The sequence below is a fragment of the Momordica charantia genome (assembly GCF_013281855.1).
Source record: "Momordica charantia cultivar OHB3-1 chromosome 8 unlocalized genomic scaffold, Mcharantia_2.0 BLBB01000008.1, whole genome shotgun sequence".
Lineage (NCBI taxonomy): Eukaryota > Viridiplantae > Streptophyta > Magnoliopsida > Cucurbitales > Cucurbitaceae > Momordica > Momordica charantia.
In genome coordinates this window covers 28,489,505-28,503,810 of record NW_028275166.1, presented here as the reverse complement: position 1 = coordinate 28,503,810, position 14,306 = coordinate 28,489,505, and positions in this window count along the sequence as shown.

Here is a 14,306-nt window from a genome sequence, read left to right as displayed (position 1 = left end):
TTTATGCAAGGATATGCACAACAGTGTATTTCAGATTGCAGCTCGAACTCGATCTCCGGACCGTTCTGGATACTTGGGCGGACCTGCACAAAAAGGTGAGCACTCCGACGATCAAGTCAGTACAGGTCGGATTCCTAGTTTAGTTCGAGGTCAGAAATCATCGTACCTGATCGTGGAGTGAGGTCCTCTACTCATGGGTGGTAGTCTCGCTAATCTCGCGACGGTTACACCCGGTAATCTCGGGACCGTCGGTTACACCCGGTAATCTCGGGACCGTCGGTTACACCCGGTAATCTCGGGACCGACGGTTACACCCGATAATCACGCCGCTGACAGTAGCTCACATCGGCCCCTACCGAGCTTCCCGGTAGGTCGGACCTCGGCCAGGTTCACCTCGGCCCTCATACTTAACATCTGTCAACGCTAGTGGTGGTGACCTCGGCGGTCCGAGCTGGGCATGACTCATGAGTCATCTTGGAGCACCAATAGGGGCCTTCCACGTGTCCAGGGTATTCTTTTCCCCAAACATTGGCCCCCTCTCTGTCTGGTCCGATCTCGACCTGGCAGAGAAGTTCATTCGACTTGCTTTGGACGCGTGGCGACTTCCTATTCGTGGGAAAATATAGTCGTTGCGGTAGATTTATCGTCGGAATATTCAAATATTCCGACGTTTCGGATCTTAGGGAGGATCCTAGCCGCTCGTTGATGACACGTGTACGGTGGGGAAATTTTTCCGACAAGCTATAAATACCCCCAATCCCTCAGGTCATACCTTACGTTCCCTGAATTCTTGGAGTTCGATCTGAAGGTAGCTCGAACCCTTGGTAGGTCGGTCTCTTCCCTCACTTTCTCTTTCGAACGTAGCTGCCATGTCGTCCCCTTTTAGCAGCAACTTAGGATCCGATGAGGATTTGGCTCGTAGGTTAGAGTCCGAGCTCGAGGAGATAGAAAACTTTAGGTTCTCCGATGACGGGGAGGATAGTGATGCCTCCACCTCGGGTCAGGGTTTGGAATACCCTTCTAGGCTACCTGAGCACTACCTCGGATCCCTTCGTAGGGGGTTCGCTATCCCTGAGAACATCCTCCTTAGGATTCCGGAGGAGGGGGAGAGAGCTGACAATCCTCCAGAGGGATGGGTCACTCTCTACTTCAAAATGTTTGAGTATGGCCTCAGACTTCCCCTTCACCCTTTCGTCCAAGAGTTTCTTTTCCGAACAGGGCTGGCTCCGGCTCAAGTGGCCCACAATGGGTGGGGTGTCATTTTCGCTTTGGCCATCCTTTTTTGGCTACGAGCTCGGGATAGTGAAGAGGCCGAGCTGTTGGACGTAGACCAGCTCCTTGCGTGCTTCGAAGCGAAAAGGATAGCTAAGAAGCCTGGTCGGTTCTATATGTGCGCAAGGAAAGGCACAGGCGGTATAGTTAAGGGGCCGACCTCCATCAAGGGATGGGTGAGGAAGTGGTTCTACGCTTCTGGGGAATGGCTTGCAAAGAACGAGTCAGGTCGTTCCTTCTTTGACGTTCCCACTAGGTTTGGGAACCTAGGTACGGAGTAGTTCTTACTTTTGTGATAACTTTCTTTCTTGTTATTCAGGTCTGACTCAAATTTTGTCTTTGTGCAGTTTCAATCCAACCAGTCCCCGAGCTTACGCAAGCCTCCTTCGACACGCTGAAATACTACAAGGAGCGTTTTCCGAGGGGTAGGAAGGTCGGAACCTTGGTGACCGACAAGCTGCTGCTTGAGTCCGGGCTGCTAGACTACAACCCCGCAGTTCGTCCCATTGAATCCTCAAGGCCGAACTCCGAACTTTGTATGCCGAGCTTGCTTCCCTCCTTTTTCCTCTAACCTTGTGCTGACCCCTGTTTTTATTTTGCAGCCATGGTTTGCGGATTTGCAAGCAACGTGAAGCGCAAGTCCAAGGGCCGAGCCCATGCTCTTGAGGCCGCCCAGAGTTCGAAACCTGCCACTCCCGCTGTGGTAGGGCCAGCCTCGGAAGATCCAACCCCAGTGATCGAGCTGGAGTCTTCTGGGGTCCCTCGAGGGAGAAGCGCCCCAGGGATCAGACCGAGGCGGTGGACGCCTTGCCTTCGGGCGAGGAGGTGAGGGAGGAAGTCCCTCTGAAGCGAAGGAGGAAGAAGAAGAAGATAACCTCCCCCTTGGAGGTCGGAGCTCGTGGGGTCTTGCCTGCGAGCTACGCAGATCGGGTGGACGATCCTGAGGCTAGGATGGGCGGGACGTCCGATGTGACGGCACGGTTCAGAGTTGAGCCGTCAAGTTCTGGGGTGAGGGACCAGGTGTCCCGCATCTCGGCCGCAAGTTTGGACCGCTGCCTAAGGAGGGCGTCCAAATTTGTGAGCGACCCAGGGTCCGTTCTGCAGAGGACCATCGACTACGCTGCTGAGGTAAGACTAGTGTCTCTATTTTTGCTTAATTTACCTAACAGGTAGCTCGGTCTAATTCTCTTCTTTGTACCTTTTCTCAGGCGTTTGTTGCTTCCATTCAATCGGCTCTGGCTGTAAAGGCCGAGCTGGATGGGAGGGAAGCTCTGGCAGCGAGGGAGAAAGAGGAGTTCTCTGCTGCCTTGGAGCCTGCTTCCTCCACCATGAAGGATGAGCTACTGAAGGCTCACTCTGAGGTGGAAACTTTGAAGGCCGAGGTGGAGACCAAGGCCGAGCTACTGAAGAAGGAAGAGGACAGACGCAAGGTCCAGCTTCGAGCTGCCCATGCTATCACCAGGGGCTTGGAGAAGGAGAAGTTCCAACTCCTCAAAGAGAAGGACGACATGCTCCAGGCGCTTGAAGCGAAGGAGGAGGAGCTGAAGCGTGCGACTGCCGAGCTGGAGACGGTGAAGGAGCGTCTCAGCAATGGAGCCCTATTGGAGGAATCGTTTAGGCAACATCCTGACTTCGATGGATTTGCCAAAGACTTCTCTGACGCGGGCTTCAAGTTTCTCATGAAGGGCATTGCTTCCGACATGCCTGACCTTCAGATCGATCTCGGTGGTCTGAAGAAGAAGTATGCTGAGCAGTGAGCGTCTGGGCCTAGTGGCACCCCTGGCCCCCAAGCGTTGGTGGATAAGTACGTCAGAGATCTGGACTCTGACTACTCCGACCTCGAAGAGGATCAGGTCGGCACCACTCAAGAGGGCGCTCCTCAAGCAGGCGCTTAGGCAACCACCCTTCAAGAGGCTTTTCGCTGTCTTTCTTCTCTTCTCTTTTGCTTTTTTGTTTGTAAGTGTCAGGCAGAGCTGCAAGGTCTATAAGCCTTGACTCTGCTCCCCATTCAATAAAGAAGCTCCCATTTGTTTTTACTTTGTTGTTGGCAACATCTTTCCTTTCTTCGCTTTTTCTTTGAACTGCAGCCAATGTCACCTCGCACCTCTTACTTTTGAGGTCGCGCCTTCAATTAAAATAATTTGAAAGTTTGAATTTGAATCTTTGTCTAGCTTTCAATGCATTGCAGCAACTCTGGATTTTTAGCATCGCACCCTCAACTTAAAAACGTTAAAAGGCTAAAATCCTAAGTCCGTAGCTGTTCTTCATATCGTACATCGTACCTTCAGGTTCAGAGGCTTGATCATTTTGAACTTTTCACATCGTCCCTTTACCTTGAAGGTTTGAATTTTAAGTTCATCAGTAGTTTTGGCATCGCACCTCGTACCCTTAGGTTTTGAGGGTTGAATTTTAACCGACTGCTGGAATGTGATCGCGTGGGAGTCCGTGGCCCCCATTTAATTTCTGGTCGAGCTCGGAATCATGAAATTAAATCATCACATTTATTCCGATCATAATTCTTGTGAAACAGTTTTTACAGATCCATTGAATACCCTTTTGGCATTTCAAGGATAATAACGCTTCAGGTGCTCTGCGTTCCACGGGTGCGCGAGGACGTCTCCTTTCAGATCGGCCAATACGTACGTCCCAGGTCGGATTATGCCATTGACCTCAAACGGGCCCTCCCAGGTCGGATCAAGGGCACCCACATGGGTTTGGACCCTCCTTAAGACCAGATGTCCGACCTGAAAGGTCCGAGGTCGAACGCGGGCGTTGTAATGTCTGGCCATTCTGCCCTGATATTCTGTCAGGCGTAGCTGGGCCATTGCTCTTCTTTCTTCCAACAAGTCGAGGTTGAGGAGCAGCTCTTCCGCATTTGCCGTAGGCTCGTAATGCCCTACTCTGTCAGATGGCATGCCGATCTCAACCGGGACTACAGCTTCGGAGCCGAAGGCCAGGGAGAACGGGGTCTCACCCGTCGATTCCCTTTGGGTGGTCCAGTACGACCATAGAACCTCTGGTAGCTCCTCGGCCCACCTGCCTTTCTTGGAGTCCAGTCTAAGTTTGATGCCTCGCTTGATGATCTTGTTGACTGCCTCCACCTGCCCATTTGCTTGCGGATGTGCGGGGGACGAGCTAAGGTGACTTATGCCAAGCTTGCTGCAAAAGTCTTTGAACTTAGCGTTGTCAAACTGCTTCCCATTGTCCGTCACAATGGCCTGCGGTATACCAAAGTGACATATGATATTTGTCCATACGAAGGACGTGACTCTGGATTCCGTTATGTGGGAGAGCGCCTCGGCCTCGGCCCACTTTGCGAAGTAATCCACAGCAACCACAGCGAACTTGGTCTGGCCCTTGCCCAATGGGAAAGGACCAATGATATCTACCCCCCCACTGCGCGAATGGCCACGGGGCCGAGATGGGGGTGAGCAGCTCGGGAGGTTGGTGGATTATGGTTCCTTAGCGTTGGCAATTGTCGCAAGTTCTAACGAACTTCTTGGCGTCCTGGTTGAGGGTCGGCCAATAGTATCCTTGTCGGATCACTTTGGCTGACAGCGACCGGGCGCCTGAGTGATTGCCGCACACTCCTTCGTGGATTTCTCTGAGGACGTACAGACCCTCTTCAGGGGTTAGGCATCTCAATAAAGGCAGGGAAAAGCCACGTCGGTACAACGCTCCACCTCGGACCACGAACCGAGCTGCTCGCCTTGCCAACTTTCTGCGCTCCTTGGGGTCTTGTGGTGAGTTGCCCCTAATGAAGTCCGCAATCGGGTCCATCCATGAGGACTCTGGAGCGTCGATCTCCATCAGATCTGGCTCTGAGATCGAGGGATTATCCAAGATCTCGACGGGGACCGACCTGGCCAGGTCGGTCTCGTACGCCGATGCTAACTTGGCTAAGGCGTCAGCATTAGAATTTTCTGCTCGGGGAACCCGGCGTATTTCGTAAGTTCGAAACTGGGCGAGGTACGATCTGACCTTGCCCAAATACTTCTCCATTCGGGAGTCTTTGGCTTGGTACTCTTCCTTGATCTGGCTCACAACTAGCTGGGAGTCGCTGAAGACCTTAACACAAGAGGCCCCCAATGCTCTAGCGATTCGCAGGCCGGCAATAAATGCTTCATACTCAGCCTCGTTGTTAGAAGTCCGGAAGCCGAACCGCAAGGCATACTCAAATCGCTCGCCTCCTGGTCCGAGCAAGAGGACCCCGGCCCCGCACCCCTTCTCATTGGAGGATCCGTCGACGTAGATTGTCCACGGTAGGTCGGACTCGCTCAGCTCGGAAGGTGGTGTGAGCTCGGCTATGAAATCTGCCGCTGCTTGTCCTTTCAACGCAGTTCTGGGTTCGAACTGGATGTCGTACTCACTTAGCTCCATTGCCCACTTCATCAGGCGTCCAGAAGCTTCTGGCTTATGGAAGATGTTTTTTAGGGGCAAATTAGTGAGCACCACCACAGTATGGGCTTGGAAGTATGGTCTGATCCGTCGGGCCGAGGTGACTAAAGCAAGAGCCAACTTTTCCATTTGAGGGTATCTGATCTCGGCTTCGGTCATAGCCTTGCTTGTGTAGTAGACCGGGTTTTGCCGCGCTTCCTCTTGCCTGATTAGGGCTGAGCTGACGGCGCTATCAGACACTGCTAAGTACAATTGGAGCTTGTCCCCCGGCATGGGCTTGGCGAGCAAAGGTGCCGAACAGAGGTAGCTTTTCAACTGCTGAAATGCTTGCTCGCACTCCGCTGTCCATTCAAACGGCCCTTTCCTCCGTAGGACTTTGAAGAAAGGAAGGCACTTATCTGTCGATCTTGAAACAAACCGGTTCAGGGCCGCAATCCTGCCATTGAGGCACTGAAGCTGTTTCAGCGTCTTAGGTGCCTCCATCTCGAGCACGGCTTTAATCTTTTCGGGGTTGGCCTCGATTCCCCGGTTGTTCACCATGAAGCCAAGGAATTTTCCCGAAGAGACTCCAAAGGCACATTTAGCTGGGTTGAGCTTCATTTGATATGTCCTCAGAACCTCGAAGGCTTCGGTCAGATCGGAGAGATGCGACTTAGACTGCTTGCTCTTGACAAGCATGTCGTCCACATACACTTCCATATTCCGGCCGATCTGCTTGGCGAACATTTTGTTCACCATTCTCTGGTAGGTCGCTCCTGCATTCTTTAAACCGAAGGGCATGACCTTGTAACAGTACAGACCTTGGTCTGTTATGAATGCGGTATGACCTTGATCTGGGACATGCATCTTGATTTGGTTGTACCCAGAGTAGGCGTTCATGAAGGTGAGTAGTTCGTGCCCGGCTGTGGTGTCCACGAGCTGATCAATCCTCGGCAGTGGGAAGCAATCTTTCGGGCATGCCTTATTTAAGTTCGTAAAATCTACGCACATTCTCCACTTTCCGTTAGATTTTTTAACTAATACAACATTGGAGAGCCACTCGGGATACGAAATTTCTCTTATGTATTCAGCTTTCAAAAGTTTGCTAACTTCCTCAACAATTACATCACCCCGCTCCTTGTTTATAGGTCTTCTTTTTTGCTTTACAGGTCGGAATGACGGATCTATGCTGAGGCGATGCGTCATAATTTTCGGGTCAATGCCAGGCATGTCCTCATGGGACCACGCAAAGACATCCGAGTTGGATCTGAGGAAGTGGATTAGCTCCTCTCTGTCGGTGGCCCCCAGCTTGGTTCCTATGCTTACTTGCTTCTCGGGACTAAGCAGAGGAACAAGCTCGAGCTCTTCAGTGGGTGCGGCAAACTCCCTCCTCGGCAAGTCGGCCTCGAACTCGAGCGTCCCATCCCTACTTGTGAGAGTTTCAAGGGCGCAGACCGATGAGCCTTTGAGTGCGAAGGCATAGCACTCCCTTGAAGCGGTCTGTTCTCCTCGGACCGTGCCCACGCCATTGGGGGTGGAATACTTCAAAACTTGATGAAGTGTCGAGGGAATGGCCCGAAATGAGTGGATGATGGGTCTCCCAAAGATGGCGTTATAGGCCGATCTACCGTCAATCACCACGAACTCGGCCATTTGGGTGACCCGAGTTTGGTCCTGCCCAAGCGTGACCGGCAAGTCGATGCAACCCTCTGGGACGACTGATTCTCCGGAGAACCCAACCAGCGGTGTCAGGCTTTTCTTCAATTGCGACCTCGTCCATCCCAGGACGAGGTAGGTCGGTAAGGACAGGATGTTAGCAGATGCGCCTCCGTCTACCAGCACCCTCCTGACCACCACATGATCAATCAAGGGAGCGATCACAAGTGCATCATTGTGGGGCAGGTGAACCTCCTCCAAGTCTGCACCGTCGAAGGTGATTGAGCAGGTCGGCCTCTGCTCCCTGATGATACACACCTCGCGCCTGGCTGCACAAGCTAACTCCTTTCTTTTATGTCCGGACTGACCCCCGCTTGGCCCTCCGAAAATGGTATTGATGACCGCAAGTCGGTCAGTGCGCCGGGGCGGCGTCCTCGAACGCTTCCGCTCTTCCTTTTTCTCTGCCGAACTCGTCCTGGGCTTTCCCACAAATTTCTTGAAGTAGCCATCTTGAATTAGATCCTCAATTTGGCGCTTCAACTCCCAGCAGTCCGACGTGTTATGGTCGTGCTCCCGATGGAAGCGGTAATACTTGTCCTTGCTGCGCCTCTCCGGGGCTCCTCGAAGCTTCTCAGGACGTTTGAGTAGTTTTTCCACTCCAGACTCATCGATGTTCGTTAGGATCTCGGAAATTGGAATCGTGGTCGGGGTGAAGCGTTCGTAAGGTCGGCTCCTGGTAGGTCCGTTCTCCGCCCTCCGATACTCAGCTCAGCCGCTGGAAAAGGATCCCTTGTCCTTGGACTTGGGATCTGTCTTTTCTATATCTTTTCCACTTCTGCCCCGGCCGATCTTTCGTTCTGGTCGGCCGGTTTTGGTTCGAAGGAGCTCCTGTCCATCGATGACTTTCTTCGCTTTCTGAAGCACCTCGGCGAAGGTGGCCGGGGCCTCCTCTCCAAGTTTCACCGTGAGGGCCTCGTCGGCTAGACCGGTGAGAAAATAGCACATGGCCGAGTCGTCGGAGCAGTGTGCGACCTTCAACTGCTCCTCCTGGAATCTGGTGACATATTCTCGCAGCGTCTCACCCTCCTTCTGTCTGATGGTGGCGAGATGGGTCGCTGTCTTTTTGTCATAATGCCGAGAAGAGAACTGGACGAGGAACTCCCTTCTCAGCTGAGAGTAGGTCGAGATCGACCTAGCTGGCAGTCTCCGATACCACAATCGCGCGCTGTCAGTAAGCGCGATCTGAAAGGCGCGGCATTTGATTGCGTCTGATGCCGCTTGGAAATCCGTGAGGCCTTCAAAGACCTCAACATAATCCTTGGGGTCTTTCGACCCATCATAAGGTTTCACAGTAGGAGCTTTGAACTTCGGAGGGATCGGTGCTTCCAAAACGTCCGAGGTGAAGGGCGATTCTCCCAAGTCGTCATCGTTCAGTGGACCTTCTTTCTGCTCACATTTGGCCTTTAAGGCCTCCACCTGAGCGTCGAGCTGGCCCCTCAGCTGGTCGAACTCCTCCCTTGTAATTATTCCTGCAGGAGTTGCTGGGTTGCGAGAGGATTCAGCCTGCTGGTTGGAGCTCCGGTGTGAGCGGGATGGTGACTGTCCTTTTCGGAGAGATGAGCCTCTCTTTCTGTTGACGTGTTCACGAAGGTCTCCTCTGGCGAGTGTGCCCCTCGCTCTCGTTGTCTTCGGGATGTTCCTCCTCGACTGGGCCGAGGTGGGAACCCCTTTGCTCCCGCATGTCAATGCGCGTCATTCGATTTTCAGATCGGGACCCTGCGCCTGCAGTTAGTATCATCTCCTTATACATTTCCTCCATGGACCGCATTTGTGTGCGCATTGCCTCCATTTCTCTCTGGAGTGCGTCAAAGTTCTCACTTGGTGGAGCCGAAGCTGGACCCCGGGCGCCCTTCTTAGAGGTCCCACCTCGGCCACGGGTGGCCTTGGATGTCCTTGGGTGCGCAGGTGGTAGGACAGGCGCGGTGATTCGTGCCGACCTGCGGAGGGGTTCTGTTGCTAGGCCGTCGTGACCTTGCCCCTCTACCACTGCTGCTCCGTCCTCCCTCTGGTGGGCATCGCTGGCAGCTAGAGTCCTTCGATCTGCCGTATTGGTCGAGTTTGCTGGTTGAACCATTTTCGCTCGCGTATTGGTTTAAAAGGATTGGGATGACTTAGATTGTCGTTCCCACAGACGGCGCCAAATGTTTATGCAAGGATATGCACAACAGTGTATTTCAGATTGCAGCTCGAACTCGACCTCCGGACCGTTCTGGATACTTGGGCGGACCTGCACAAAAAGGTGAGCACTCCGACGATCAAGTCAGTACAGGTCGGATTCCTAGTTTAGTTCGAGGTCAGAAATCATCGTACCTGATCGTGGAGTGAGGTCCTCTACTTATGGGTGGTAGTCTCGCTAATCTCCCGACGGTTACACCCGGTAATCTCGGGACCGTCGGTTACACCCGATAATCTCGGGGCCGACGGTTACACCCGATAATCACGCCGCTGACAGTAGCTCACATCGGCCCCTACTGAGCTTCCCGGTAGGTCGGACCTCGGCCAGGTTCACCTCGGCCCTCATACTTAGCATTTGTCAACGCTAGTGGTGGTGACCTCGGCGGTCCGAGCTGGGCATGACTCATGAGTCATCTTGGAGCACCAATAGGGGCCTTCCATGTGTCCAGGGTATTCTCTTCCCCAAACAGAATACATGAAATAGATTTAGAAGAAAAATGGAGAACTGAATCGAAGATTTAATTAATAAAAATTATAAGAAGAATCAAATCTTATAAATATTTCAAATTTAATTTAGAATAAACAAAATCCAATTGGTCGAAAGATATTAAATGCCAAAAATATAGGATGAGATGACTTTTTATTATTTTTTTAATATCTAGAGGTGCGATGGACCTAAAAATAGGCATGAGATAGAATGGTAGAAATGTAAAATGATACAACCACCTATCAATTTTAATTGTCCATTTAGACAAACTAGTAAGAAACACGTGCGTTGCACGTAGAATCTTGTAGTTCTAAATTAAAGTAAAACAAATAGTATTTTTTAAGTTTATAATATTATCATTTTAAAGAAAGAAAGTGATTATATATAAATATAAATTAAAGGTATGATATTGTTGTAATAAAAGAATATGATGAAATATTAGTATGGAAAGTAAGTACAAATTTGAAGTGTAAGAAAGATGAAAAAGCACCAACGTGCAAGTTTTTTTTTTTTTAATGAATGAACGTTCTTAATTTACCTCTAATTTTCTCGATTATAAATTATTATATTACATTTTATCTTTGTTAAATTGTGTGACGTTAAATCATTGAGTTTGTTCACTCTAGAATGAAAAAGAAAGGTAAGAGTAAGAGAAAGAGTAAGTCTTAAAAGGTCCAACCTGATGAAATTGAGAGAGATAAAAATTGTTTGTTTGCCCTAACTTTGTAAAAATAATTACAACATTTCACATATATAAATCAAAAGCATCAGTTTAAAAAATAAATGAATAAAAATCAAACTCATAAGCATTCTTGTTATCCAAATTATGAGAATGATCGAATTTTACTTTATCTCAATTCCATCGACCACCATCTCGACACATCGTACTCTAGAATTTCTTTCAATTTGAACAATGATAAATTTGGGGAAAGTGAACTGATGTCATCAACTCAGCTTTAATTTGGTTTCTCTTCACTATCAATTCTCCTCTCGATCACCCATACGTGCATTGTTGTTGTCGTTGCTAAAGCAAGAGAGTAATTTTCATACCTTCACACCAGTAAGAAAATTTTCCACTTTTTTTCATCCACCACCTCTTGATTTTTGGTTGGCATGAGAAAGAGAGGACACATATTTATATATGGATTGGAAGGGGATTAGGAAGATGAAAGGATTGGGAGAGGGTATGTGATAATTGGAAGTGGGTTAGGAAGATGAAAGGATTGGGGGAGGGTATGTGGTAGATGAAAGGAATTAAAAAAAAAATCAATGAGAAAGATAAAGTTAATGAAAGAATAATTAAGAGAGAGAAGATTAGTAAGAGAAAATAGAGGAATTTAGAGGGATGAGATCGTGATGGAGAGAAGAGATAAATTGAGAGAGAAAGTTTGTATTTAAATGACACAATTGCCATCAAAAGAAAAATGAAGAGAGTTATAATGAGATGGCAAAAATGGTGTACAGAAATTTCTCATCATCCCACCTTTTATATATACTATAGATTATGATACTTTTCGTCATTTTTTATTATTAGTAGTGTTTTATTATTACTAGTAGGAAACACGTGCAAAATTTCATAGTTTTTATTTCAATGTTTAAAAATATAAAATTTAATTAAATAGTTAAAATTTATAATATAATTTGGTTTTTCTTTTATCTCTAAATGTTTACCTCACCAAGTTTTTTTTTGTATTTTCAATGTTTATCTCATAAAACAATGTTTCAATAATTCGCATCACCCACTAATGTGGTTAGTGTGACTAAAACTATTATTCTTCAATTACTTTTCCTAAAAAAACACATATTCATGGATTTTCATCTTTTTTTCCTAAACATAACAATACATAAAAGTAAATACAACTTTCTTTCAATTTTTTATTTGAGTCATTGAAAAATAAAATGACAAAAAAAAAATAGTGAGAGATAGAGATGCGTTCAGGGAAGCCGTTCTTTTCCATGTTTGAGTTTCGGTCCAATTCCTTGTCCTAGCTCGCCGGGAATGCCAACCACAATCATGTTCTGATGGATTGCTCCGGCTATTTTCATCACACGATGATCACCTTACCAAGGAGGAGGTCATTGAGAGAGAGAGTCCTCGCGGTTATCAAGTGTCATCCCAAAGTGGATCCGTCCAAATTGATTCGATCTTATCACTCATTTTCACTTTCCTTTTTCCAGTTGATTGAGTCATTTGGAAAAAAAAATTAACTAAAAAAGTTGAATATTCAATCAAACAATCTAACTAGATATAAGAAAACACAAGACATTAACTAAATGAGAAAATTTACGTACCGAAACAGAAAAGAAACTCAAGTTTTGATGAAGAAAAAGTTGGGAGAAAGAATAAGAAAAAACTCTTTATATAGTTGTAGAAAATAAAAGGTTATGAAACTTTTGAAATTCCTTATTAATTATAATTCAAAATAAGTTATAACTTTTTATCTGACAAAACCCAACATATTCTAACCCGTAAGAGTTTATTAGAAAGAGAAAATTAATTTGAGAAATATAAAATTTATAATGATGGAGATTAAATATTTTAAAATAAATGAAAAAAAAGGAAAGTGGCGTGGGAGAGAGAGAAAGGGGGGTGAGAGAGAAAATTTTATATGAATCGACTTAAAAAATAGTCCTAACCTATACAAATAAGATGCACGTTCATTTTTGGTAAGACTAGGTAACTTCCTACTTTACTAAGAAGCATATTATGAAGCATGTGACTTGTGATTGAGGACAACATGCTAGAAGCACTCTTGTTGGTCTGTATCAGTGTGGATAGTCTACTAACTTCAAACTAAGTGGTAGAGCAGCCAAATCGTAAGAAAATGTCGGAGCGATTAAGGTCAAATTCTAAATTGTGGACTTGGGAGAATGATATCGGTTTTTCAGTTTCTACCCCTCCACGAAAAAAGAATAAGAAAAGGGAGAAAAAGCTCTTAAACCCAAAATTTTGTCCCTTTCTTAAAAATCCATTTTACTATAAAAGAATCCAAAAGATTGGTGGTAGCTGCAGCTGGCCTAATTGTTTTCATCACAAATCAGAGTCACGAAATACGAATGATTCCAAAATCAGCGGTCCCACTCAGCGAGTCAGAACCACCCCCATTTTTTATTTTTTTTTGGTACAACCCCATTTTTTAAATTATTAGTTTGAAAACGATTTATTTTTAAATTATTAGTTTGAAAACGATTTATTTTTAAATTGTTTTTTTAACCACCACATTCTCATCATTATTATTTTTCAAAACAACTTCTCTAATTCTACAGTTGTTAATATATTTGTAAAGTAACGAAATATTTATCTCAAATATCATTAATTGACTTATGAACATTGTAAATTTTCATAATTATTATTTCATAATATTATATTATTATGATATATTATATTTTATATATTTTAATTTAAAAAAATAATAAAATGAATTTATAACATTAAATAATATATTTATTAAAATTTTTATCCTTTTCAAGTAATTATGCATTATAAAATTTCAAATTTAAAATTTGGAAACACGAGATGTTTTCAAATTTCAACCATTTGGATTACATTTTTTTTAAACAAATCTATATACTATATATAAATGAGGCTATGGAGGAGAATTTTTCTCTACCATTTTTGCCCTCAATTTTTGTAGTATATACCAAATTTGCCCTTTAAACTTCGAGGGGATGCGATTGGTTGAGGTGTCTATTGATTCAATACGCATGTCTATTTTGCCTTTTTAGATTTCCATGAGATGCGACTGTTTGGATCAAGGTGTCTATTGAGAGAATCGGTGCAATCAAGATCGTAGAGCTGTGCCTATTCGCATATCGGTGCGATGGAGATTATAACATTGTGTCACACATCCTTTCACACATTCAAATGAGAAGTTAATACAATAGAAGTGCAACTCTTCGACAAAGTGATGCATCTATTCACATATAGGTGCAATTGCAAACCATCTATAGAATGAAAGAAAACTAAAGTGGTCATACATAAAAATTATGTCTTTTTTTTTTCTTTCCTCCAGAATGTCTATAAAAGTTTTTTTCTTTGATCAAATAATTCATTGATATTTAATTTGAATAATGTGGCTTTCTTAATTGATGTTGGTTTTAAGTACTATTGGAATATGTTTATATATTGTTTACATCTCTTTCATTATTTTTTAGAAGAATTTGTTTTTATTAATTAATTTGAGTTTCTAAACTGATGTGGTAGTTTTGATTAATATTTGTGTACTGTGATCACATTTAGGTGTAGTTGGTTCTAAAACGAACAAAACAAAAAAGATTC